Source organism: Thermobia domestica, chromosome 18 (genome assembly GCF_964235325.1).
Source record: "Thermobia domestica chromosome 18, izTheDome1.hap1.1, whole genome shotgun sequence".
In the NCBI taxonomy this organism is placed as follows: Eukaryota; Metazoa; Arthropoda; class Insecta; order Zygentoma; family Lepismatidae; genus Thermobia; species Thermobia domestica.
The window spans coordinates 169,991,646-170,005,135 of record NC_137471.1 but is presented as its reverse complement, the minus strand read 5'-3'; positions in this window follow the sequence as shown (position 1 = coordinate 170,005,135).

Sequence of the window (13,490 nt, the reverse complement as noted above, 5' to 3'; positions counted from 1 at the left end):
GCGGCCTAGACTTTCCATTGTCGAAGAAAAATGCATGTTTTACTATTTCTTTTACAAGTACATCACTTGGTCTCGCCAAGTGGTATATTTGTATTATAGCAAAATAATGCACTTTTCTTCTGCAATGAACGTGCAAGCTGTACTCGCTAATGCATCCTTCAATGTGCTATTACTAGCAGAAGACTTGCAGAGGAAGTAAAGTCCTTGCTATGCTAAGTTCCACACACTTGCAGTAGACTTGCAATACAAGTATATACCTGCAGAAGACTTACTACACTCACTTGAAGAAAACCTGCTGTAGCCTTGAAATGTAAGTATATACTTGCAGAAGACTTACTACAAACTTGCTGTAGACTTGTTAGGGACTTGCAGTGCAAGTCGTATCCTTGCAGAGACTTGCTTTTAACCTACACAAACTTGCTGCTAACTTGTTGTGCACTTGCAGTGCACGTGATATACTTCCTGAGACTTGCGTCAAACCTGGACTAGCTTGCTACCAACTTGCTGTGCACTGGCAGTGCAAGTAGAAACTTGCTTTGCAAACTTACTATACATTTGCACTGCAGGCGTGTTGCATGTTCAAAGAGCGTCAACTAGGAAGTTTGCATTAAACTTGCAGACTTGCATCACAAGTCTGCTGCAAGTATGCCAGACTTGAATTGCAAATCTGCTGCAAGTTTGTTGCAAGTCATTTTTGCTATTTGGGGAACGACGTTTTGGATTTCGGTAAAAATGACTGAAACCGTGATATGTTGTAGCTATGGTGATTCCGAGAAAAGGTCTTAATGGGCACTACCACCAATCACTGATAGTTTGACCACTACGAGGCCACTTTTTCGAAAGCACCCGAAGATAGTGATATTTTGGATTTCGATGAAAATTACTGAAACTGTGATATGTTGTAGATATCGTGATTAGGGATGCGCACGAGTCGAGTCGGGTGGAGATTTAAGTCTGTCTCGACTCGTCTCGAGAAAATATTGTCTCGACTCGAAAATGATTCTGTCTTGACTGTTTCTGTCTCGACTGTTTCTGTCTCGACTCGACCCCGAACTCGAGAGGAGACGCCTCCAATTTCGACTCCAGACAAAATATACTAGTTAAAATATACGTAAACATTAGCCAGAACATTATGACTACCTAGCTAATCGTCAGTATGTCCACCTTTGGCACGGATAACAACGGCGACGCGTCTTGGCATGGACCCAATGATCCTTGTAGGTCGCTGGAGAGAGTTGACACCATATGCGCACACACAGGTCACCTAATTCCCGTTAATTCTAGGGAGGGAGCAATGCGCTCTGACGTCACGTTAAATTACCTACCAGATGTGTTTGATTGGGTGCAGATCCGGCTAGTTGGGAGGCCTAGCACAAAGGTCCGTATCCACCGGGGTTAGGGGGTTGCGCCCCTCTAAACTTTGGCTGGCCCCCATAAAATTTTCACGGTAGGCTTGCAAATGAACTATAATATGGTGATAAAGTATAATATGATTGGGTCGGCCCCCCTAACTTCTACCAGCGCCCCCTAAATTTTGGGGCTGGCAACGAGCCTGCAAGCACATCACTTGGAACTCGCCCTTGTGTTTCTCGAACCATTTCATCACACTCCTACCATTGTGACATGGTGCATTATCTTGTCCAAAAATGCCACTACCATTGGGAAACATGGTCGTCATGAAGGGGTGTACGTAGTCTGCAATCAGTGTGCGATACTCCTCGGCCGTCATGGTGCCTTGTTCAAGCTCCACTAGAGCGTGGATGCTAATGTGAATGTTCCGTAGAGCATAATTAAGCCCACGCTAGGTTCTCTCCGTCCCGCAGTATCCACCCTCCATTGTCATAATAAAGGTATTGGGATTCATCAGACAATACAACACTCTGCCACTGCGCCAAGGTCCAGTGGCGATGGTCACGTGTTCATTTCAGTCGTAGCTGCCTATGTCGTGGCGATAACATTCGCTCATGGATGGATCGTCGATTGAGGCCCATCGTTAGGAGTATTCGACGCACTGTGTGTTCAGACACACTTGTACTTTGCCCCGTATTAAAGTTTTATGTTCGTTCCACCACAGTTCGCTGTCTGTCCTGTTTTCCTAGTCTGTTCAGCCTGCGACCTTCTACATCTGTAAAGAGGTGGGGGCGCCCAACCCCTCGACCTTTAGACGTTGTTTCCTCTTGGTTTCGCCACTTTTTGATGACACTCACCACAACACTCCTCGAACATTCGACAAGTCCTGCAGTTTACGAAATTCTCGTCCCGAGTCTTCGGGTCATTACAACCTTATTACAGATCTGACCTCGGTCAAACTCAGATAGATCGGGCGCTTTCCCAATTCTACACACGATCAGCACTCTCACTCATACTACATGCACCGTACGTGTGTCTGACTTGCAGGCATTCCTCGGCGGGTGACTCTGCTATCGCCTGGACGGGTTTATATGGATAGTAGGTAGGTGGTCATAATGTTCTTTCTGATCAACTCGAATTCAAAATTATAGAAAGATTTTCAAGATATTCGAGTCGAGTCGAGATTTTTACGAGCAGTTTCGACTCGACTCGAAAATTCGAGAAATACGTTTGTATCGACTCGTCTGGAATTTTACAAAGTGTGTCTCGACTTGAATCTCGAGTCGAATTCGAGTAGAGATTCGAGACACGTCTGGAATCGTGCGCATCCCTAATTGTGATCCTGAGGAAAAGTCTTAATAAGCACAACCACCATCATTGACCGTTTGGCCATTACGGGGCATTTTTTTAGAACAGCAGAAGGTAACGTTATTCTGGATTTCGGTGGAATTGCTTGAAACCGTCACATGTTGTAGATATTCTGACAATGAGAAAAAGTTTCAATTTGCACAACCATCCATCGCTGACCGTTTGGCAGCTACAGGACCACTTGTTTTCTTTTTCTTTTTTAAAAACCAGAAGGTAACGGTATTCTGGATTTCGGTTTAATTGATATGAAACTGTCATATTGTAGACATTGTGATCCTGCAAAATAGTCTCAATGGACACAACCACCAATCGGAGACTCTTTGGCAACTACGGGCCACATTCTTTTAAAACAGCAGAAGGTAAGGATACTCTGGAATTTTGGTATAATTCTTTGAAACCCTGAAATGTCCTATCCCACAACCCGGAAAAGGAATGGGTAGAGTAGCGGCCAACATCATTAAAGCATAGACAACACTCAGATGTTGATCTAGAGGGAAAAAGGAAAACCCTGGAAAGCCTAGACAATTTTTCAAAGAATCACTACATCTACAATCAGTTTCGATCATTTACAACGAGATCAAAAATATTGTTATACCCGGCTGTTTTAAAAAGTCGGGACCTGTAGTGGCCAAACGCTCATAACTCGATTATTCGATGGTCGTGTCCATTAAGACTTTTTCTCATGATGAGAAGATCTTCAACACAACTTAGTTTTACTCAATCGTACCGAAATCCAGAACATCATTGTACTCGGCTGTTTGTAAGAAAGTAGCCTTGTAGTGACCAAACGATTAGTGATTTGAGGTTTTGTCCATTCAGACGTTTTCTCAGGATAACAATATCTACAACATATCAAAATTTCTGTCATTTTGACGGAAATCCAGAATATCAGTATCTTCGGCTGGGCTGCTTTCAAAAAAGCGGTCTCGTAGTGGCTAGAGGATCAGTGATTGGTGGTTACGCCCATTAAGACTTTTCTCAGGATCACAATAGCTACAACATATCACGGTTTCAGTCATTTTACCGAAATCTAGAATGTCGTTATCTTCGGATGTTTTCAAAACAGTGGTCCTGTGGTGGCCAAACAGTCAGTGATGACGGTGGCCAAACGGTTTGCCTACTGAGACTTGTTCTTAGAAACACAATTTCTACAACATATCACGGTTTTAAGCAATTCCACCGAAATCCAATTTCCGTTAGGATTGTGCGGAGTCCTTTGTGACTTAGAAGGGGCCCATTGCCCCCGCAACCCTTTTCTCGCAAAAACGACAAAACTTGTATTTCCTTCTTTGAAGTCATCCTTGCGTCGACAGTTTCGTTTCTTTAATGTGTCCTTTTTAATCAAGGGCACCCTTTTTACAAAATGGGTCCCTTGGCCCCCTTAACCTTTTTTCCGAAAGAAACAAAAAAATACGTGTCGGTTTGTTTTCGGTCTAGTATATAGGTGCTAAGTTTGAAGAAAATCGGATGAAGAGAAACCCTTTAGAAGCTATCTCCTTTACACTTTTAATTTTTGGACTTGAGTTTTGCTCCAAAGTCTTCAATTTCAGTAACTCTCAGGATGAATCTAAATAGACGATATATTTCTGAGAATCGGATACGAAGTGTTTCAACCTCTCTAGTTTTAAACTAGAGAACATGCCAGTATCGGGATAGCAGCTTAAGCAATGCACACGAAAGCACATGCACTAACACCAGGGCCGGATTAAGGGGGGGCTTAGGGGGTCTATAGCCCCGGGCCTCCACGTGGATATGGGCTTCCAATCTGATCTAAATCTCAACTGGCTTTCTAAAAAGAATTACGAAGATACAATCATCATCATGAAATAAAATATGACGAAAAATATCAAACATATTTCATTAACTTTCCTACTGTATTTTGAGAGAAATGTATTAGGTGAAGTCAGCAGGGGCCACATATTTTTTCTAGCTCCGGGCCCCCAGATAGGTTAATCTTGCCTTGACTAGCACCTTACGTAGTACTGAAAAGCATTAGAAAAATTAAAATATTCCTTTTCTTTTCACAGTTAATCTATCTGCAACCAGAATCTTAAAGTGCTACCTTGAAATACGAAAACTGATATGACGTTCTACTAAGACAAAGATTCTTCTTCTCTTGTAAACTTTAAAATTTCTTTCACATAGCATGAGTGCGCAAAAGTCCGAACAGTGGAGAGAGTGCATTAAAATGATTTGGCTGTGTATTCTTATGGCTGTGTGGAATCTGGGTACATCATTGCGGTCCAGAGTTCAATCAACATAGCATGCAGTGGTGGCACCATGATCCCCACCCCTCAAGAAATTCAAGATAATGTAATCAGCTGGTAAGATTATGGCAACATTTTTTTCTGGGAGGCAGGCAGGTAGTAAAGACATACTGTTCATTGAGTATCTCCAGGGTCCAAAGACAATTACAAGTGACTATTATTCCAAAAGTTAGGCAGAGAATCAAAGGAAAACCTAGAGGGATGCTACACATGAAAGCCCTGCTGCTGCAAGACGATGCTTCTACTCACAAAAATCGCCTTACCTCCACCGCTATTGCCGAAGCCGGGTGCCCGCGAAGAACAAAGTTTGCCAACGACGAGCATGTTATGCAGGCTGTCGAAGAATGGCTTCCAGCACAGCTGTCAAGTTATTAAAAAAACTGGTATTTATGCTCTAGAACACTGTTGGAAGACATGCATTATAGTAGGAGAGGACTATGTGTGAAAATGGAAGATCTTCTATATCAGGAATTATTGAGCACTCCTCGTAATATACAACACTGCCTACATTGTCTAATTCATCTAAATATACCGATTTTCCGCCCTATAGAACGCGAGGGATCGGTTGACAACTCCTATCCATGAAATTTTGTCACTGTCGTCTCCCTCTCTGTACGGAGAATATCTTACGAGGATACAGTGTCGTTAGACTTATTTAGGATGTATTTTCCTAAAAAAAAAAATCATTCAACACGTCACAAAGTTTGGCAATATTATTCGTGAACTTTTGGTGTTTGACGTTTTCTCAAGCGTGCGATAAAAAGACGGCTCAACGAATCGTATTTCGAAATCTTTCGATGTATCAGATGTAAAGCAAAAGTTTTCTCTGATTGGTATACATCCCGGGCTTCGCGAGTCGTTCTGCTCACTACACTTAAAGAATGAAAAGATTGTATGATCCAAGAGCGCAATCAATAGGAGAGCAGACATAACAACAAATTACAAAAAATAAACAAAAATTTCCAGTGCATCGCTAAGGTCTGGCGTTGATATTAATTATACAGCAACTTGGCACAGTGGTGACTGAACCGCTTTTGTTTTCTCCATCTGTAGACTAGAACAGTGATGGGCAAACCACGGCCCACGGGCCAGATGCCACCAGCTGAAGCGTTCTATCAGGTTCGCAACATGACTCCTGATCTCCAGAATTTAACTTTACTTCTGAAAATCCGTGAATCTCACTTTAATCAATATTGTGAGAAACTTGTAGAAATGCTGTAGAAATTTCATTTAACACTTCAACTTTGTAGTCTTCCAATCATAGAGATTAGTATTGTCAGAAGTTTTTTTTTTTAAGAAAATGCATAATTGTAGTTTTTCTTTAAATATTGGACCACCAAAGCCGTTTTTCTCTTTTGGCCCCTTCCTAAAATAAGTTTTCCCATCACCGGAATAAAACCCAAACCCTGTGCAAAACAGTTTCGAGGTTCACTCCTCCTCCAGGGGTCTGCAGGATCGTTGCTACCACCTGCTTGCTTGATAGTATTATTAGCACTGTGGATTTACCTAATAATATGCAAGCTTGTGATAGAACAACACAAATTTACCGAATTAAAAAAGTTTGTGATTTAAAAAAAATGTTGGATCATTATATAAGTGTTAAGAAGCAGTTCTTATCAACAAATGGAACAAGGAACCATTATGGCAGCCAAGTTTTGCTTCTCATCGTTCTCTCTAACTAGACCCGGTGAAAAGAATGTATTCATTTTATTATATTTAAGTCAGATATACGAGGAGTGTTCAAATGGGAGGTAAAAGATGACACTGTGGGTATAATGGAAGTCTTTATTCAAAAGTAATTACCAGACGCCTGAGCACAACTATCCCACTGTATTACGAGCCGAAGGATTCCCTGTTCCCAGAATTCCTGTGGCTGTGATAGCAGCCAGTCCTCCAGTGTCCTTCAGTTCGTCGTCCGTGTTCAAGCGCTTGCCTTTGATATGTCTTTTTAGCGGACCAAACAAATGGAAGTCGCAGTGAGACATGTCCAAACTGCAGGGCGTATGCTCAAGCTGCTTCGACTTCAACTTGTTCAGTACACCTTATGTGACCTACGAGACGTATGGACAAGCGTTATCGTGGAGTAGAATCACTCTACTTTCTCACTGACTTGTTGGACACACAGTCTCTCCCGTATACATCCACCATCCGGCGATGAAGATCAACCGATTAAACTCCTTCCCCAGTCATAAATCGGATAATACCTCGCTGCTCGTCAATCGGCGGATTTTTCATTGTGAAGGCCATGATTTCCTCGCACGCACTGGCACGTCAATTCGACTTGGAAGGAACACATAATTGCCGGATTCTTTTCTGCATCATGTGAGAGGCAGTCACGTATGGGCACAACCAAGCCGGACACTCATTCTCTCTTTAGATGTCGCAGTACTTTATTTCAAACTGACATATTCCTATTTCAACATATGACGTTTGATTTCTACGACGTTTCGTACGTTTTCATTTGAAAATTCCTTGTAAATATGACCTCGAAGTATGGGACTTAACAATGAGTCCGCGAATGCACTTTTGGTATACGTGGTTCCGCACACATTATCAATAATTGCACATAACCGCCATTACCGCCATTGTATGTCCTTCGTGACAGATTGTTTGTGATTATGAGTTCAAGTCAGTTATGCAAACCTCAAACGTTATAAAATCCCATCTCGTGACGTAGAAATTCCCATTTTATTCTTGAATTTCCCACATTATGCTAATTATAAATTTACAAAACTGGCAAAGTAAGAAAAATAAGAGTACTGAATGTTATTTTCTGTAATATATAATTAATCGATTTTCTACGTTTATCAAATAACTTTTAGGGAACAATTGTCCTTGAAAGAAGCAATTTAATATCTTGAAAAAAACAAATATATTTTGTCTTCAAAACTTACATTCAAAATTAATATGAAAATAACAAGAAAAGGAAATAGAAAAAAAGTTCGCACAAGGGACGTTCGCGTAACACACTGTACAACATAACAATAGTTTGAAATCTATGGACTGCACTTGCAAAGTAATCCAGTGTATGTTTGAGCCAAAATTTAGTTGTGCTCGCATTAAAACCGAGGCAATTGTGTTGAACGTGTTAACACCATATGCTACATCCGAACTTGAATCAGACATACGAAAGCCAAACTTCATCTTGGTCATGACCGATGCATCAAACCACAAAAACATTAAAATCTTCCCTGTGCTACTAAGATATTTTGACAGTGAAAAAGATATACAGATAAAACTATTAGAAGTGAAATCATTACCTGGGGAAACAGCTGAAATTGTGAGTACATATTTAATGAAGTGTTTGAAAAATGTCCACGCCGATGAGAAAACTGTTGCTCTCTGCGCTGATAACACCAATTGTAATTTTGGAGGCGTCTATAGGAAAGGAGTTAACAACGTGTACAAGAAACTGCAAGAGAACTTGGGCCATAATATACTCGGGGTGGGATGTTCAGCTCATATTATTCATAACACTATTCGAACTGCTGCTGACATGCTTCCAGTTGATATTGAGTGCATCGTTTCCAAAATATATTTTTATTTCTATTTATACACTGTGCGTGTAGAAAACTTGAAGGAATTCATCCAATTTGTCGAACAGGAATACCAAAATATCCTAGGATACAGCAAAACAAGATGGCTTGCACTTCTTCCTGCTGTGGAGAGACTACTGAAAATGTTTGAGCCATTGAAGTCGTATTTTCAGTCTCAAGATAAATGTCCATTTATCTTGAAGTTATTTTGCGAAAACTCTTTGTCCGAGGCATGGCTATTTTTTGTTCACAACCAGGCATCTACTTTTCAGGCCGCAATTGAAAGAGTGGAAGGGCAGTGTCTCACTGTTTTTGAAGTTATTGAAGCAATACAAAATTTGAAAGTAAACCTCCTTTCTAAGTCTGAAGATTGTTTTCTCTCCTCGTCAGTAAGAAGAATACTTGATAAGTTAGAGAAGGAGGGACTTCATTCCGAAGTTCATAAATTTCGCCAATACGTCTATGTATTTTTTCAAACTGCAGTAGATTATTTGAACAAGTGGACTGAACATTTAGAAAATTTGGAAAATTTCAAGTAGGTAACCCTCAGATCTGTTCTTACGTGGGAAGAACTAGAAAAGACTGTGAAGTCTTCTGCATTCACACAAGATTGATGATTGTGCACTATATGATTAATTTGTTTCCATAAAAAAAATTGTCACACTTGAGAAGTTAGACGAGTGGAAGTCAGGGAACACATCATCAGATGGGCGCTGGGTGGAAATTTTCTCTCACTTTACAAGTAACGAAATACCCTATTCAAATTTCATGAAGCTCGTCGAGTTTCCCCTATGTTCGCTAGGAACCAACGCACCGACAGAACGAATGTTCTCCATCATGAATAACATTTGGACAAGTGAGAAGTCTAATCTCTCAGTCGAAACTTTAAGATCTGTCTTAATCACAAGAATAAACTTCCATTACACGTGTGTGGACTTTTATAAAATGTTATGTACGAAGAAAGACCTGTTAAAGAGAATCCATGGCGCGCAGAAATATCTGTAAACTGATTGTGTATTCTGGTTTTGTGTGTACCCATCTTGATGGTGCGAACTTCTCAGAAAGGATTATTGAATTGACTTCATCATTATGTAAGTAAATCTTCCATTATTAATTGCTATTTCAAATTACATCCTAGTTTTATTTTAAATTAGTTACTTCAAACACAGAGAAAGAAAGCCGAACGTAATTTGCAGTTCTATTAAAAATTTCAATGATTTTCTCTTTGTTTCTTTTATTAAATTCTTTAGAAATTCGCCAAAAATTCCGCACTGTTTTTTTTTTCTCTGTTTTCCGGAGACGGTTATGCTTATTCACTCTCTTCTGTAGTGATCTTATAGTTGAAAATTAAAAATGTTTTTCATGTTGCTTTGAACCTTCTTTCCGAACGGACGTAGTGGCTCAAGCCTTGACGTAATAGTATTCAAGGGGTAGCAGGTTCGATCTCAGCTGCTGGCCATCCAGGATTTTCCAGGGTTTATCCAGTTTACTTGTTTAGTAATGCATTGAGAGAAGGCAAATAAAAATATATAAAAAATTTCGGTGCTGGGCTCACCAATGTCATTTTTAAAAATGTCCCGATTTCGTGCTGTGAAAATATGGTAGCCTTAGGATTTCCCTTTATGAATTTACAGATGACTGATATTAGAAATAGACCAAGTGCTCAAACATTGTCTAACTTGTTGCTCATCAATGTTAATGGCCCACCGCTACACAAGCTCAAAGTAGACGAGCTAGTTATTTCTTGGCTGAAGGATGGACATCATTCCACTGCGGATGATTTACCGCCGAACCAACAGGAAATAAATCCGATTTCAGATTTGTTTTAAGGTGGAAAATTACGAGTTACGGAAAATGTATACTTGCATTACTAATGGCTTATTTGTGTTATTCAACCTATTTTTTAGAAGTCTCTTCTTTGCTTTAGGTAAACTACTTTGAATAAATATTCATAATAATTGCAATTATGCATATTTGTAACTTAAATTTAAGGTGGTGTTTTAGTGATTACAGAAATTACAATTATGAGCATACTTTATGGAGATGCTCTCACATAGGGTACCCGAGCACCTTTATACCCTATGAACAACTGATTTTCCAAGTCTTTTGTGAGAAAAATACTGTGAAATGAGAAACCATAACCTTTTCCATATTGTACAGGGATATTTTCCTTGCGAATAGAAGTTTCTTGTGGAATGCGTTGAGAAATTAACACTTACAAGAATACTTTCTTAGTACAAGTATATTTTAGGCACACATTAATTTCCCCCCACCTCGAACTGTTTCAATTTCCTCACTGACAAACAATTTACCATTTTATATCGTAAAGGTCAGATCCACCGTCATTGTAACAGAGTGGTGCTTGAGCGATTGACTAGAAATTCAAACTCCGATTAGTGACAATTTCACAGTCTTGTTTTATTACAAGTGTAAACTCTTTAGTCAGTTCAGAAGAGGCCGTGGATCGTGTTCAGAATTGATGACGATGGATGTTGGTGAGTCAGAGTAAGTCAAAGTGGATGAGAGTGGTTCATGGTGGGTGGTGGGTCAGTGTGGGTCACCGTGGGTGGTGGGTCAGAGTGGGTCACCGTGTGTGGTGGGTCGTGGATCAGAGTGGGTCATGGTGTGGTGGGTCAGTGGGTCGTGGGTCAAGTTTTCATTGACCCATGCCAACTCTGGACGCCACGTGGAGGTATCGCCAAGGATGTTATAAAATAAAAGATCTGCCTATACTATAAAATCGTGAAGCCATACGTCTCAGCCATACTTATCCTATGATTGGTGATTTTCTTACGTGTGAAAGGTTATTTCGGATAATTTCTCCCCACTCCTATTTGTGCACACATACGTCCAGCATGTAACCATTCTATAATACAAATCTGAAGCAACGACTTAAATAAAAATAAACGACAGACACACTACATGTGTACATATGAAGATCGCATTATGGGCCAGCATTTATGGCAGTTATTCAGTTACCTAATAGGATGAAGATACATATGGGCAGATCTCTATTTTATAACTTCAAGGGTGCCGTGAGGTATCGTTCAAGATAAGAAGTGAAATACTGCATATGCAATTACGCTAGTTGATATGGGCAGAAGTTCCTCTACAATACGTCACGGACAAGAGGCCAATCAGAATTCTAAACACGAACTGGGGCCACCTATTATTTTGTATACTTTGAAAATATCTAATCTAGTTCGTAACGGACTGTCTGTCTGCAACCCAGACTGGAACAAACATTCAGGCAAATAACGAAGGCCTGTTGTTTTCATAAAGCAGTTATTCTGTATTTTATTAAAATCCGATCGTATGATAGATTGCAAGTATAAAGTTGCTACTCTGAACGTTCTTGTAAGTCATTTCATTGACAGTGCCAGCATAAAATAAATATCAAACACAGTTGCGAACTCCTATTAAACGTGAAGTCAAAATGGCTGGCGAGCCGTCTGTTAAATTAGAATTGATGAGCAAAGAAGAATTCGAGAATACTTTCCTCAGGAAGATCCACTCGAAGGGAAAGGGTGGACTTACGAACTGATGACTGAAAACAAAGTGTAATACTATACATGAGAACGTCCTTTTTTCGGTGCTCCAGGATACTTCTTACTTTTGCATTACGTAGGGAATGCATTACTCTTGCATTTCATGTGCAAGTGGTAACAGAACAGAGGAAACCCAGATCATGTTGTATTCACACTCCAATATAAAGTGTGAATACACCCTGATCTCCGTTTCTTCTGTGTTCTATAACCACTTCGACATGAAATACCATCATTTCCCTACGTAATGCAAGAGTAAGAAGTATCCTAGAGCACAAGACACGCGATATGGGTTAAATCCCCCCCCCACACACAGTCATACTTAAAGTACAAGGGCACTACACATGCAGATATTATAAAGTACAAGGGCAAATGTGAGGAATGAAAGTAAAAAGACAATAAGGAGCAGAAAGCATTCATATCGAATCACAATCAAATACTAGGAGAATATATTCGAACAACTTCCAAGGGAAAGTTGTGAAACCGCGTTTCTAGGGAATACTTTTTCTTCAAAAGAAAGGAGGCCACATGTCGGACGAAATGATGTCTTTTGTTCTCAAAACCCGCATCCCTACCACATACAAAACACAACTTACCCATCCGAAGCAGCGCGCTTCACTAGATTTTATTTTGTACTTATTTCCAGTAGACGATGCACCTATAACCAACATTGTTAACAACACAAACTTACATAAGTTTTCCTCCCTCCATCTTCCTTCTTCTGTCATTTCACACCGTGCTACCTCCTACCGGAAGAACACCTACCGTCAATGTGACCAGACCCATAACTAGGAATGGGATCTGCACGGACAACACACCCATACTTAGGCGAAGACAGGTACGTTCTTTTCTATTTTCGTATCACTCGAGAAGTAAATCAAAGTCGGTTTGTTAGCCCCTTGGTAAGTTTGTAGATACTCAATGAATAATCCCTAAAAGTATGAGCGTCCAGCTCCTTCTGGAACTGACGCCGTCTTACGTATACTATATCCAACCAAAGAATTAATATTATCTACAACGGAAGGAGAGCAAAAACTGGAAAATGGTGTAGCTAAGTATTCTTCGGGTGTGAATTTAAACATTGATACAGTGAAATCAGAATCTGTAATAGAAGAAGTACCTGCATTTGAAAGTAATATAGAAATGCCAAGAATGACAGAGGTTGAAGAGACTTCCACGTCGTTCTCTAATGATTACAAACAAGTAACAACAACAAATTTAAATTCAGTTGCGCCAGAAAGGTAATGTTAAATTTTCTATAAAGTACAGTGAAACCTCTACTAACGAACACCTCTATAAAGCGGACACCTCCCATAACGGATATATTTTGTAATCCCCAAACATCGTAATAGAAAAAAACACATTTGCAAACCTCTCTAAAGCGGACACTCTCTAGTACGAACACGGACAGTCTTTCTTGTCTT